General features: G+C 38.1%; 1 protein-coding gene across 1 annotated transcript in view; it reads left to right on the forward strand.

Annotated features, from left to right (window-relative positions):
* Positions 1-8771: 8771 nt before the first annotated feature.
* ache (acetylcholinesterase (Yt blood group)) overlaps positions 8772-12842 on the forward strand; it is a 31429-nt gene continuing 27358 nt past the window's right edge. The window contains exon 1 of the mRNA XM_074623393.1: positions 8772-8996. The gene's annotated coding sequence lies outside the window, so the exon portion shown is untranslated. The remainder of the gene's footprint in view (positions 8997-12842) is intronic.

Consider the following 12842-nt stretch of genomic DNA (forward strand, 5'->3'; position numbering starts at 1 on the left):
ATTGTGAATTGTTGTAAAGATGCACTCAGTGAGCCTTGCAGCCACAGATGCTGTTCGTCCACATGGCTGAAGAACGATAATAAAGAGACTCTGAAACACTTTGAATGAAAAGGGGAGAAAAAAAGCAGCACATTTTCTCTATGGTGGTTTCAATGGGTGCTAAAAAATGCATTTATTTTAATACCACCGTATATACTCAAGATATACAAATGAAAATGGGTTCTATGGATACCGACAAGTCTCCCCTTTACAGACATGCAGTATAAATGTGTTGTTTTCTCCTATTCTAAAATGGTGTATCTGAATATTTCTGCATACTGGGGTCCCTAAACAGTATTTGAATTATATAAATTGGGTATCACTGTAAAGATGAGACTCTTGTGGATCCATTGAGCCCAACTGTATTCATGTGTGATGATGTTAATCCCCATAGTAACCATTTCATTATAGTGAGACCATTTCTTTTTTTAAACTTGACCTCCCTGTATAAAATGACCTGTGGTGACCTCTAGGATAATCACAGCCTCATGAAACTTTACAGCCACAAACTAGAGACCTAGAGCATTCAGAGGATGGATGGCTTTCCTAGCTATAGATTGACAATAAGGGGGTATCTGAGCAGTTTACACAACAGAAGTGCTCGCCATCCAATCGCCGAAAAATGCAATTCTTGCAGAAATCTTAAAAAATGTCAAAAGTTGTTGATCCCAAATCACAGCATGGCTTTTTCTATGGTGTTCCTCAAGGTCTCGGTGTCTTCATGTGGTATTTCGGAAGGATTATTGATCATTTTTATCAATTCTCAAATGGTAAATTTTTTTTTTTAATTTAGCACCAAATCTGTGTAACACATGATATCAACCCAAAAACTGCTGCAACAACTTATGAGACATAATAGAGCATGAGGATGACCATCACATACTTCTATAATAATGTTCTAAACCCTTATACAATTTCACAATTATAACTAGAACAACTTGACAAACAGTGTTGATCTCAAATTAATCTTCAGGTTCTCAGCTTTCAGATGATGTACACCACTTCTTTGTGACATCTACTGTTGACCTGCTATCTCTCCCTAAACAAAAACTGGTATATTATATAATAAATGTAAATTACAGTGTTATTAAAGTGCCAGACCAGTCTCCTTTTGTGTGCGTCAAGCAGGAGAGCAAATATGAAAATGTTGTTTTTGAAAGGCTAAACGGCAACAAATACGGATTGTAGCAGAAAATGTTGTTATTCTGAAAATATTGACACGTAAAATATAAAATAAATAAGAAAACAGTGACAAATGATGATGAGCACAAAGCCCATATTGTGTGTACAGAGAGTCTTAGTAAGCAGTGAGTGATGGACAGAGAAAAAAACGAATTACACAGCAGATATGGGAGGGAGGGAGGGAAGGAGGGGGGGAGGGAGGGAGGAGGGAGAGATTGATGTGTTATGCCCAGTCAGTGTTGCTGCAGTAGCAATTAGATAATAGGTTTGGATCAGCAGCACACAGTCTGCTTAACGCCATTAGAGATTAGCCTGAGAAAGCTGTTTCACTGCCTGCTGGATGTGGACCTGTTCTGTCTTTATGGATCTCATCGGTGCTCCTGTCTAAACCTGTAGACCTTAAATAAATAACACATTTCACTGTTTAGACCACTGGATAAAAACCTCTCTGTTTATTTCTTTACATTCTTATACGCACTGATCCATCTATTCTATTGACCTGTTTATCTACTCTGGGTTATTTACTCTACTCTTGATATATTTATTCGTGTACACAGAAACTAAGTAGTTTGTTGCCTAAATAACCAAGTTGATCTTTTCTTAAACTTAACTACGTAGTTTTGTTGCCTAAATAACCAAGTCGATCTTTTCCTAAACCTAACTAAGTAGTTTTGTTGCCTAAATAACCAAGTCGATCTTTTCCTAAACCTAACTAAGTAGTTTTGTTGCCTAAATAACCAAGTCGATCTTTTCCTAAACCTAACTAAGTAGTTTTGTTGCCTAAATAACCAAGTTGATCTTTTCCTAAACCTAACTAAGTAGTTTTGTTGCATAAATAATCAAGTCGATCTTTTCCTAAACCTAACTAAGTAGTTTTGTTGCCTAAATAACCAAGTTGATCTTTTCCTAAACCTAACTAAGTAGTTTTGTTGCATAAATAACCAAGTCGATCTTTTCCTAAACCTAACTAAGTAGTTTTGTTGCCTAATCCTAACCAGGTCGATCTTTTCCTAAACCTAACTAAGTAGTTTTGTTGCATAAATAATCAAGTCGATCTTTTCCTAAACCTAACTAAGTAGTTTTGTTGCCTAAATAACCAAGTTGATCTTTTCCTAAACCTAACTAAGTAGTTTTGTTGCATAAATAACCAAGTCGATCTTTTCCTAAACCTAACTAAGTAGTTTTGTTGCCTAATCCTAACCAGGTCGATCTTTTCCTAAACCTAACTAAGTAGTTTTATTATGAAAAGACTGGAGTAGAAACTGACACATGCGTCGCGTGTTGTTGGACATTCGTAGGAAAATGCACAAAACATACGCTGTTGAAAGTCGTGCTGAGCGTCACAAAAAAAAATCAAATAGATTAAATTTCGTGAGACTGTTTTGGAGTTACGTACGAATTGATTACGCAGATTATATATACGAATCACAGTGCATTACTTTTCATAGGTATAGCTACGAACAGTGTATGAGAACAGCCTGAATAAATTAAACTAATAAATATGATGATATCTCATGAAAGTCTGAGCATTAGAGCATTAGATACTTTGCCAACAACGACCCTGCATTAGTGAAGCAAACCTGCTTTAATGTCACGGTAATGTTGCCAAAGGGACATAAAGTTATGGGACACTAAGGCGCACACTGTCCTTGGTATTTTTGTGGCCAAAGATACATAACACAGCTGGTAATAGGGTGGTATTAGGGGGATATATTAATAGTGGGGGCTGATATAAATCATGGGCAATAAAATTAAATGTTCTCGTTGCCTTTAAAAGCAGTGCACTCTGGACCGTGATGCGCTATCAAGACATAACTAATGCTCTTGTGTAGGAAGGTCCACGTACACAGCATGTTTCTAGAGAGCCCGGTCACTAAGGTTGCTATGATTTTGATGATGCTGAGAATAATTAAGTGTATTTACTCATGAGAATCGGCACATGAATCATGAGATTCATTCAGTCTCTAATCAATCCTGTTTCCAGCAGCAGCTAAACTGTTTTCAGCAGAAAAGCTCCACTACATGTGTAACTAAAGAGACTTTCTGAGTTGGTGGAGACAAAAAATGGCGTGAGGTGCTACTCAGGTGTAGGCCGCAACAGGATCATAAAGACGTGTCAAGGACCGCGTGTCAGTTTCCGCTCGTTATATGCATACGGTGTCTTTTCAAAAAAAGATTAAAACGTAGATTTACTTCGTTTTAAGACTTACTTCCGCAACAAAAGTGCTTGGTTAGGCTCAGGAAAAGATCGTGGTTTGTAAATAAGTATACGTATAAGTACGCTTCTTACATAACAAGTTAAGTAGTTAAGTATGTAAGTTCCATACGCTTGTAACGTAACTTAAGTACGTGGCGTTTGTTAAGTACGTAAGTTACATACCCTTGTTACGTAACTCACGTACGTGGCGTTAGTTTTGTATGGAAGTTATGTACGCTTGTTACGTAACTTATGTATGTGGCGTTAGTTAAGTATATAAGTTACGTACCCTTGTTACATAAGTTACGTAAGTTACGTACGTGGCGTTAGTTAAGTGTGTAAGTTATGTACGCTTGTTATGTAACTTATGTACGTAGTGTTAGTTACATAAGTTACGTTAGTTGAGTACATAAGTAAGTATGTAAGTTACGTACCCTTGTTACGTAAGTTACGTAAGTTACGTATGTGGCGTTAGTTAAGTACGTAAGTTATGGACGCTTGTTACATAACTTATGTAGATGGCGTTAGTTACGTTTGTAAGTTACGTACGCTTGTTACGTAACTTACGTACATTGATTTATTTTTCCATAGTTTCCTTTTCATAACTTACGTAGCTAACTAACGGCACGTATAGAAGTTACGTAACCAGTGTCGGCGTTGGGGGCAGGCCCGTCCAAAAAGGTCACCGTGCCCCCTCAGCTGAATTCTCTCCTGACAAACAAACTAAACTGAAATACTTTTACAGCTGTAAGTAAAATTAAGTCATAAATGGTTCAGTAATGGAAGGACTTAAAACTGCAATTTTGCATTAAGGAGACAATTACGACATGTACTTGATTACATTGTTTTCTATCGGAGTGTCCTAACTGGCTGTGAGCGACACGGCGCCACGTTTTGAGCTGAGCTTTTAGTCTGGTGTTGAGCTGGTTTTGTTTCATATTTGATATTCCAGCGTGACACTGCCAGTGTCTTTTAACAATAATCAAAAGCAAAGGAATAAAATAGATAGATCTGGTTTCTACTCTCACAATAAACAGCTAGATAAATGTTTGGTTAAGGCCATTTAGCAGACGGATGGATCGTTGTGTTGCAGCGGTGTGGATGAACAGTGTCTGCAGTTTTAGGGCAGACCATATTGATTATGTAATATACAACCAGTGGCGCTGCAATGACTCCTTTCTTAATTCTCTGAGAGCTGTTTTGCCATTATGCTGAGACAGACACTGTAACGGAGAGAGAGAGAGAGAGAGAGAGAGAGGGATGGGGATGAAGAGGGAGAAGAAGAGAAATGAGATTAATTCGACAGGGGAGGAGGAACCGGCGGCAAATTCATGTGTGTGTGTATCAAACCTTCCTACTGTTGGTTGTTAATCAGACGGGAGCAGCTCGGTGAAATCTCTGGATGCATGTGTGCAGTCGGTTTTTGATGCATTTCGATGCATACTGATGCACACTTAACGTTGGTAACTTCCCAGATTTGACTGTATGTGGCAGCAATGCATTGAGTCAAAAGTATTAAAGCTTCAGTAGGCAACAATTTTTTGGCATCATTTGGTAAAAACTCCATAATAACCTTTCAGCATATTGTAATTCAAGTGTTCTGAGAGACTTCTGCTCCTCCTCATGGCTCTGTTTTCAGGCTTTAAAAAATCTAGCCCGTGACGGGAGACTTTGACCAATCACAGGTCATTTCAGAGAGAGAAAGCGTTCCTATTGGCTGTGCTCCGGCTGGTGGGCGGTGCTTGGTATTTCCTCAACTTGATCTCAAACATGGTTGCCAGGTCACAAACTTTCTCATTTTACAGCTAAAAAGTACACTACGAGATGTTTCTGAAAACATCTGAGAGAAATAGGCATTACAGTAACAGAATATTGATTAATATTTGATCAGAGCTGCCTAGAGTTTGACCGTTTGATCGGAGTTCACAAGTGATTGACAGCTGCTCATATAGGGCGCTTCGCGTCGGGGTGCGGCATCGTCCCTGTCGGGGTTTTCTCTCACAACACTGACCGGCTCGCTGTACATTATCCTTTACTTGCTCCATTTCTACCCACTGCAGTTTTAACTCCGGCATTAGCAGATGTCATGTCCGAATCACTGGACTGCAGGTAGTCACACTGCAATTTTAAATATTTTAACACTTAAACGCAACTTGCGACTTTTAGGTTGTAGCGGGCTCAGTTTTAAAGCTAGAGAGAAGATACTGGTATCATATGAAACTAGAAAACCTAATGAACCATCGGTACCAACTATGTCATACTAGCTTGTCGTAAAGGAGGCTTAATGTGCGACTCTTCTACAACTGCATGACAGCACAAGGTGTGTGTGTGTGTGTGTGTGTGTGTGTGTGTGTGTGTGTGTGTGTGTGTGTGTGTGTGTGTGTGTGTGTGTTTTAATGGACCCTGAGGAGAGGAGTGAGGTGGGACGGGTCAGATTCAAGGCACTTAAACTGATTAAAATCTCTGCTCTCTGCTGCAGTACCTCCTCCTCTCCTCCGTGTATTATCTCCCTTCTTCTTCTCCTCATCTACCCTTTCCTCTCCTCTTCTCCTTCCCTCTGCTTTTCATAGAATGCTGCAATACACCAATCCTGTTAACCGAAAGGCAAGAGGAGAATAACCAGACTCCTTCAAGCTCTATATTTTATTTTTATGTTGGAGACAGTAACCGCTCGAGTTTCCTCTTTATGATAATCACATGCTGTTTTTTGTAATTGTCACCTACACTAAAATGGTGTGTTTGAATATTTCTGCATACTGGGGTCCCTAAACAGTCTTTGAATCACATAAATTGGGTTTCACTGTGAAGCTGAGACTCTTGTGGATCCAATGAGCCCAACTGTATTCATGTGTGATGATGTTAATCCCCATAGGAGCCATTTCATTGTAGTGAGACCATTTTTTTAAAGTTGACGTCACTGTATAAAATGACCTGTGGTGACCTCTAGGATAATCACAGCCTCATGAAACTTTACAGCCACAAACTACAGACCTAGAGCATTCAGAGGATGGATGGCTTTCCTAGCTAGATTGACAATAAGGGGTTTTCTGAGCAGTTTACACAACAGAAGTGCTCGCCATCCAATCGCTGAAAAAATGCGCACACAAAACATTCCCCAGTTCTGAGTGTGACCTCCATCGTATAAAGCCTGCAGGACGGTTTTGCAGAACAGTTGTCGTCTACAGTGCCAATAAAAGCCCAACAGTTGTCCCTTTACAAGCCTGGAGCGGGCAGGGACCATGTGTGTTTGAGTGTGTGTTACTTATCTGAAACACTTTTTCCACAAATTACAAAACAGCCTCACCTCAAGAAGCTTTCAATCATATAAGCAGCTGCTAAACCCCCGGGGTTCATATGTTTTGTCAACTGTTGTTTCCAAGGTCAACAGTTAACTGTGAACCTTAACCTTTAACATGGACAAGAGAGGTCTTTGAAAATGGCCATGCCAGTTTTTCCTCGCCAAAATTTAGCGTAAGTTTGGAGCATTATTTAACCTCCTTCGATGTGACATGGTTGGTGGGTTCTTTAGGTTTTTCTATTTTCATAACTGAGCCCGCTACAACCAAAAAATCAGAAGTTGCGTTAATGCATTTAAGAAATTAGTGTTGTTAAAACAAATTTGTGTTAATGTGTTATCGCGTTAACTTTGACAGCACTATTTATAATGTTATTTATTAATTTTTACCTTATTTATTTATTAAAAATTATTTTTTTTCAAAACAATAAGCTCAAATCTCTAAACAATTAGTTTGTTGTTCACAACAGATTTGAATTTCTCATTCATTTAAGCAAATTGCACGTGTTTTGGCAGAAGAGTCAGTACAATAACCACCTGCTGATGTCTTGTTGATCCAAACTGATGAGTTGATTCTCAGTGAAATTGTCAAATTCTTCACAACTTTTAAACTTTCTTTCATCGTTTGAGCCGTCACCTGCAAAATGATCCATTCAATTATCAAAATCTGTCACAAATACATGTATATTCCATTTACTGTTATTTTTTAACTGAACTACGGCAGGTTTTTTCATTGTTGCATATCCTTTTTCTGTGTAACTATTAAAGTATTGTTGAGTATTTGACCTACTGTTGAAATGGGAATCTAAACAGCTCTGTGCACATAAACAACAGCATTCAGCTTTAGGTAAAACTGACATTCTTGTATAGTACAGTAAGAAGTTTTGCAGACATGCTATAGAGTTGTGATGTCCCATCAAACAGTTGTGATAATTGCACTTACAATTTTAAAGTTTAAAAGATTGAGCCAAAGCGAATGAGAAGAACTCTAACGGGAAAAGTCAGTACTGTAGGCTACAACACCGTGTACACAGAAACAGGATATGCACATTTGTGTTTACACTAGTAATACCACTAAGTGTCCACGAGTCTCCCCTTTACAGACATGCCCACTTTATGATAATCACATGCAGTTTTTTTAATGCAGTATAAATGTGTTATTGTCTCATATTCTAAAATGGTGTATTTGAATATTTCTGCATACTGGGGTCCCTAAACAGTCTTGAATTACATATATTGGGTATCACTGCTGAGACTCTTGTGGATCCAATGAGCCCAACTGTATTCATGTGTGATGATGATTTTAATTTGACCTCCTTGTATAAAATGAACTGTGGTGACCTCTAGGATAATCACAGCCTCACGAAACGTTACAGCCACAAACAAGAGACCTAGAGCATTTAGAGGATGGATGGCTTTCCTAGCTACATTGATCAATAAGGGGGTTTCTGAGCAGTTTACACAACGGAAGTGTTCGCCATCCAATCGCAGAAAAATGCAATTCTTGCAGAAATCTTAAAAAATGTCAAAAGTTTTTGATCCCAAATCACAGCATGGCTTTTTATATGGTGTTCCTCAAGGTCTTGGTGTCTTAATGTGGTATTTTGGAGGGATTATTGATCATTTTTATCAATTAAATGGTTCAACAAAATGGTTACGTTTAGCACCAAATCTGAGTAACAACCCTAAAAATTGCTGCAACAACTTATGAGACATAATACAGCACGAGAATAAACATCATATACTTCTATCATAATATTCTAAACCCTTATACACCTTATTTTAACTAATTAATTCATGTTTATGTCTGATTTATGCCTAGAACAAATTGACACACAGTGCTGAAAATGATCTCAAATTAATCTCCAGGTTCCCAGCTTTCAGATGATGTACACTACTTCTATGTGACATCTAGTGTTGACCTGCTATCTCCCCCTAAAGACCCCCTGCTGTACCTCCATCTCTCTCTCTTGTATTAGCCAATCTGACACGAGAGTTGAGCAGTTCTCGCGAGAGTTCGCAGCGCGCTCTGTGTTTACTAGCAGTATTTAGTAGCAGTAGTCTCGCTCTAGCCGTCACACTGCTTTACGGTCCACCGGCCAGAGCCAGAGCTCACTGAGCGCTCTGCTGCTGCTGCTGGGAGGAGGCTTTTTACCCAGATTTTGGTGTTTGACAGCCGGCTGTCATTCAGGGAACATTTACACGGTTACTAACTACAATTCGGCTTCGTTGTTTCCTGTCCAAACGGACCGGGAGATAGCAAGTTCGGCTCGGTTCGCTCAGGTAAGACCGGTCCATTTGAATCAGTGTGTGTGCGTGCGGTCATCCAGGAGCCGCGCGCCACGCCAGACTCCATTCAAAAAACAGCCAATTTAAGGTTAACTCGCTTATTAGCAAATATACGTTGCACATATGATATTATTAAATATCAAATCAGAATTGTAATGAGTAGTGTGTCTATTCGGCATATAGATGGACTCTGAAAATTAATTAGTTCGGGTGAAATCTGGTTGCTACTGCCTGCAATCTTGCAGGAATAGCTTGCAAAAAAATGCATATGTTTTTCCACATTAAATTAGGATAATTTATTGTATTGTGCGACATGCATAAATCTGTGATTTGCTGGAGGAGGCTGGTCGATGTGTGGACGCGCCTCAATGGCGAGACGCATGTGTCTGCTGCTGCTGCTCTGTTTTTGGTGTCTTCTTTCCCTTCACTTTGTCTCTCTCACACACAGACACAGTATCAGATGTGTTTGGGTTTGCAGAGGAATCAGATTGAACCTTTACTGTAAAATATGCATGCTTTAACCTGCAGCTGTTTGCATGCACTGAGGCCTTTCTGAAGCATTTTCTAACAATATTTTGCATTTAAATGATTCATATTGTCTAACTCAACATGCAAATAAATCATATAATCATATATATTAAATACTGGTGCATTCAGATATATGTTTTACACATATATTGAAAGTTATATGTGTAAACATGCAGCAAACATATCATATAAGGTGACATTTGTGTGCATATACTATTTATTTTTCCACATATATGGAGAACTTTAAGTGTGAATATGAAGCAAACATATTTGTTTTGCACATATATAATGTAATGCATGTAAACATACATGCATTTTAGATAATAAGATGTGTAATATATAGTCAATTATTTTATATATTAAAAAAAAGTTTCCAGAGGTTGTGTGTATATATATATAAAAAAATATATAGATTTCTTTATTTCTTTATTGTATATATCAATAATGGTAAGACACTTTTTTATTTTTTATTTTATCCAAGTAATATATTTGCATCCCTAATATGAGTGTATATCATATATAACTGAATCATATATAAACATTTATGCAATACACATATATTTATTTTATGTGTATATCTTGAAAAATATATGACACATATACGAAAGTGGCAATTTTTGCTGTATTTTAAAATAAATCTGACATATGGTGACTTATATGTACATCACATCTATATGCATATATAGACATATATATGTAGTTTACATAGTTTGTCATATATCAGATTTATGTCTGGATTTAGTGTTTTGATTTGCTCAGATTGAACCTTTCCTGTAAAGTCTGCCTGCTTTAGGCCTTTCTCATACATATCTAACAATATTTTATATTTTTGAATTATTCATGTTGCCTTAACTCAACATCGTCACCCAGTATTTGGCATTATTAAATGTCTATAGTTAAATCATATTTGACCCAATTGCAATATTATTGTATGATAACGTTATTGGGTGTTTCTGCAACTCTCCCAAATACATTTTTTTTTTTAAAAAAAATCAACCTCCTATGAATTATTTTTTTATGGTTTTCATCATCTTACGAAATGTCCAACATTACATAACATTAATTTTATACATTTTGCTTTTTTAATTTCTATAATATTTTTATTTTATTTAATTCATTTTCAACAAGCCCTGTGCATCATTGTAAATATTGATATAAAAACATTATTTTATTTTTTTTATAAATAGGGGATTCATGATTTTATCTACACCCTGAAACATGTAGACTGTAACCGATGTCTGTCTTCATATACAAAAAAATATAAAATGTTTTTTATGACAGATATTGCAATTCTAATGTCGTTACCAGGACGTGTTGCGGAAATTAAATTTTTGCTAATATTGCAGATAAATGGCAGCTGTAGCGAGGTCTGATACGTTAGCTTTGACTCTGAGCATCTAATATACATGATTTCAACAGTAATATTAAGTTATTTGTTAAATATAGTTCGTCACTACCACATTGCATTGTGGGATATTTATGACGGCGTAGTGTCCAGCGTTGCTATACTGTAATAACTAAATTATCTCACATAGATTGCGTCCGAAATTCACACACTAACATGCTATTTAGTACGTTAAAACAGTATGTGAGAAACCTTAGTATGAAACTAATAGTATGCAAATTGCATACTCTGCGGTGAAATATTACAGTATGCAGTATACGGCGGCATAAATATCCCACAATGCAACGCAGTGGTGACGACAACATTCATAACGTTGACGGACAGCTCTGTAACGTCAATAACGCTTCAATTTAACTGTATAAGATTTCACTTTACTATATAGGCGGAATACATATTTTGTTTAATTAATTCAGACTTTGATTCTCACAAAACCGTTGTTTTGGTCACATGAGGTTGTCACGGGTTACCATGGTTACACGTCTCCAACCGGCAAGGAGGCTGTCAGGAAGTGACGACGTAAATTACCGCTCAGTGCGTCCGAAAAGATCTATATCATACTATACTACTGTTTATTCACACAAAAGTATGTTGAACAATAGTAAACTGATTGAGTATGTGATTTCAGTGTTTTAGCGTACTACTACGTTAGTAATGAATTTTCGGACGCAACCCTGGTGTTTCGATCCAAAAAAGATGCTTCACACATTTTGTGAAATCACATAATTCAGTAATATTTTTTTATGACAGGATGGGTTATAACACTGTGTATATATTCATCAAGGATTGCACTGCAAATTTTAACCTTAACACCCTTATTATTTATTGCCAGAGGCGTTTGTGTGTACGGTCAGCCTGTAGTAGGATACTGTACATCGTGACAACAGTTATCTCATTACAGAAGCTGTTGTTCTCTGTCTGCGGTGGTATATCACATCTCCACCTGTGTTGCATATTGCATAACATAGTCGGGGCTTTCAGGGATGCTGCATGTTGGCTGAAGTCGGTGGATAGATAAGCTGAAGAGAAGCTAAGTTGGTGATGTGTCAGTGTGGTTAAAACAAAGTGGTCCTCTCCTCCTCCCTCTCTGCTGCTGCTGCTGCTGCAGTAGTTCACTGTAGCCTGGATTTATTGCTCCTGTAAGTCATAACAGTTAATGCAGTCTTGGCAGCTGGCAGTGCACATTCCCTATCTGCATTCTCCGTGCCAAAGTGTAATCAATGCTGCAGGTTTTTACTCATTTATTAAAAGTTGTATCTGCGTGCAATTTTCTGTACGAGGGGGATAATATCAGTGAGTGAATTCTGACTTTGCATTTTTGCTCTCTGGGGAGTAGTTCCACTCTGGTTGTGTGTGTCGTGCTGCTTTTGCTGGCTTGACAAGCAGATGATTAAAGGATAAGACTGGTGGGATTGTATATATTTCTTACTGTCAACAAATCCCATAAAAAGACCAAAATAAACAGTGTGTTAGTCGGTCTGTGACACTCAGACCCAAGTCCTTTGGTTCCCTACTGAAGATGTAAATCTGTGTAGGATTTAGTAACATCTAGTGGTAGTAGGGGTGGGAGGTATACCGGTTTCATCATCCGGTGTCATGTTCGGCCACGACATGGATTTTGCAATACCGTCATCACCGTGATAAACACACACACACAAGACGGAGATGCAACACCTGATAAACTACGTCACACCCACACAGGATGTCTACGGTTACCTACAGGCTACCGTTGTTCCGTTTCGTCACGGAGCGTTTCACTTTTCATTTCGGCAACAGGTTGGAGCAGCCACTTGACAGCATTGCTGCTGCGGAGCTGCCAGCCCTCAACGGGTCATTTTCACGGTCTATTTTGGCCGAGAACTGCGGGCATCACTCGGGGAAAAAATAGGCGACGCACGGCCGCCAGCTGC

Source organism: Sebastes fasciatus, chromosome 22, assembly GCF_043250625.1.
Source record: "Sebastes fasciatus isolate fSebFas1 chromosome 22, fSebFas1.pri, whole genome shotgun sequence".
NCBI classification, from domain to species: Eukaryota; Metazoa; Chordata; class Actinopteri; order Perciformes; family Sebastidae; genus Sebastes; species Sebastes fasciatus.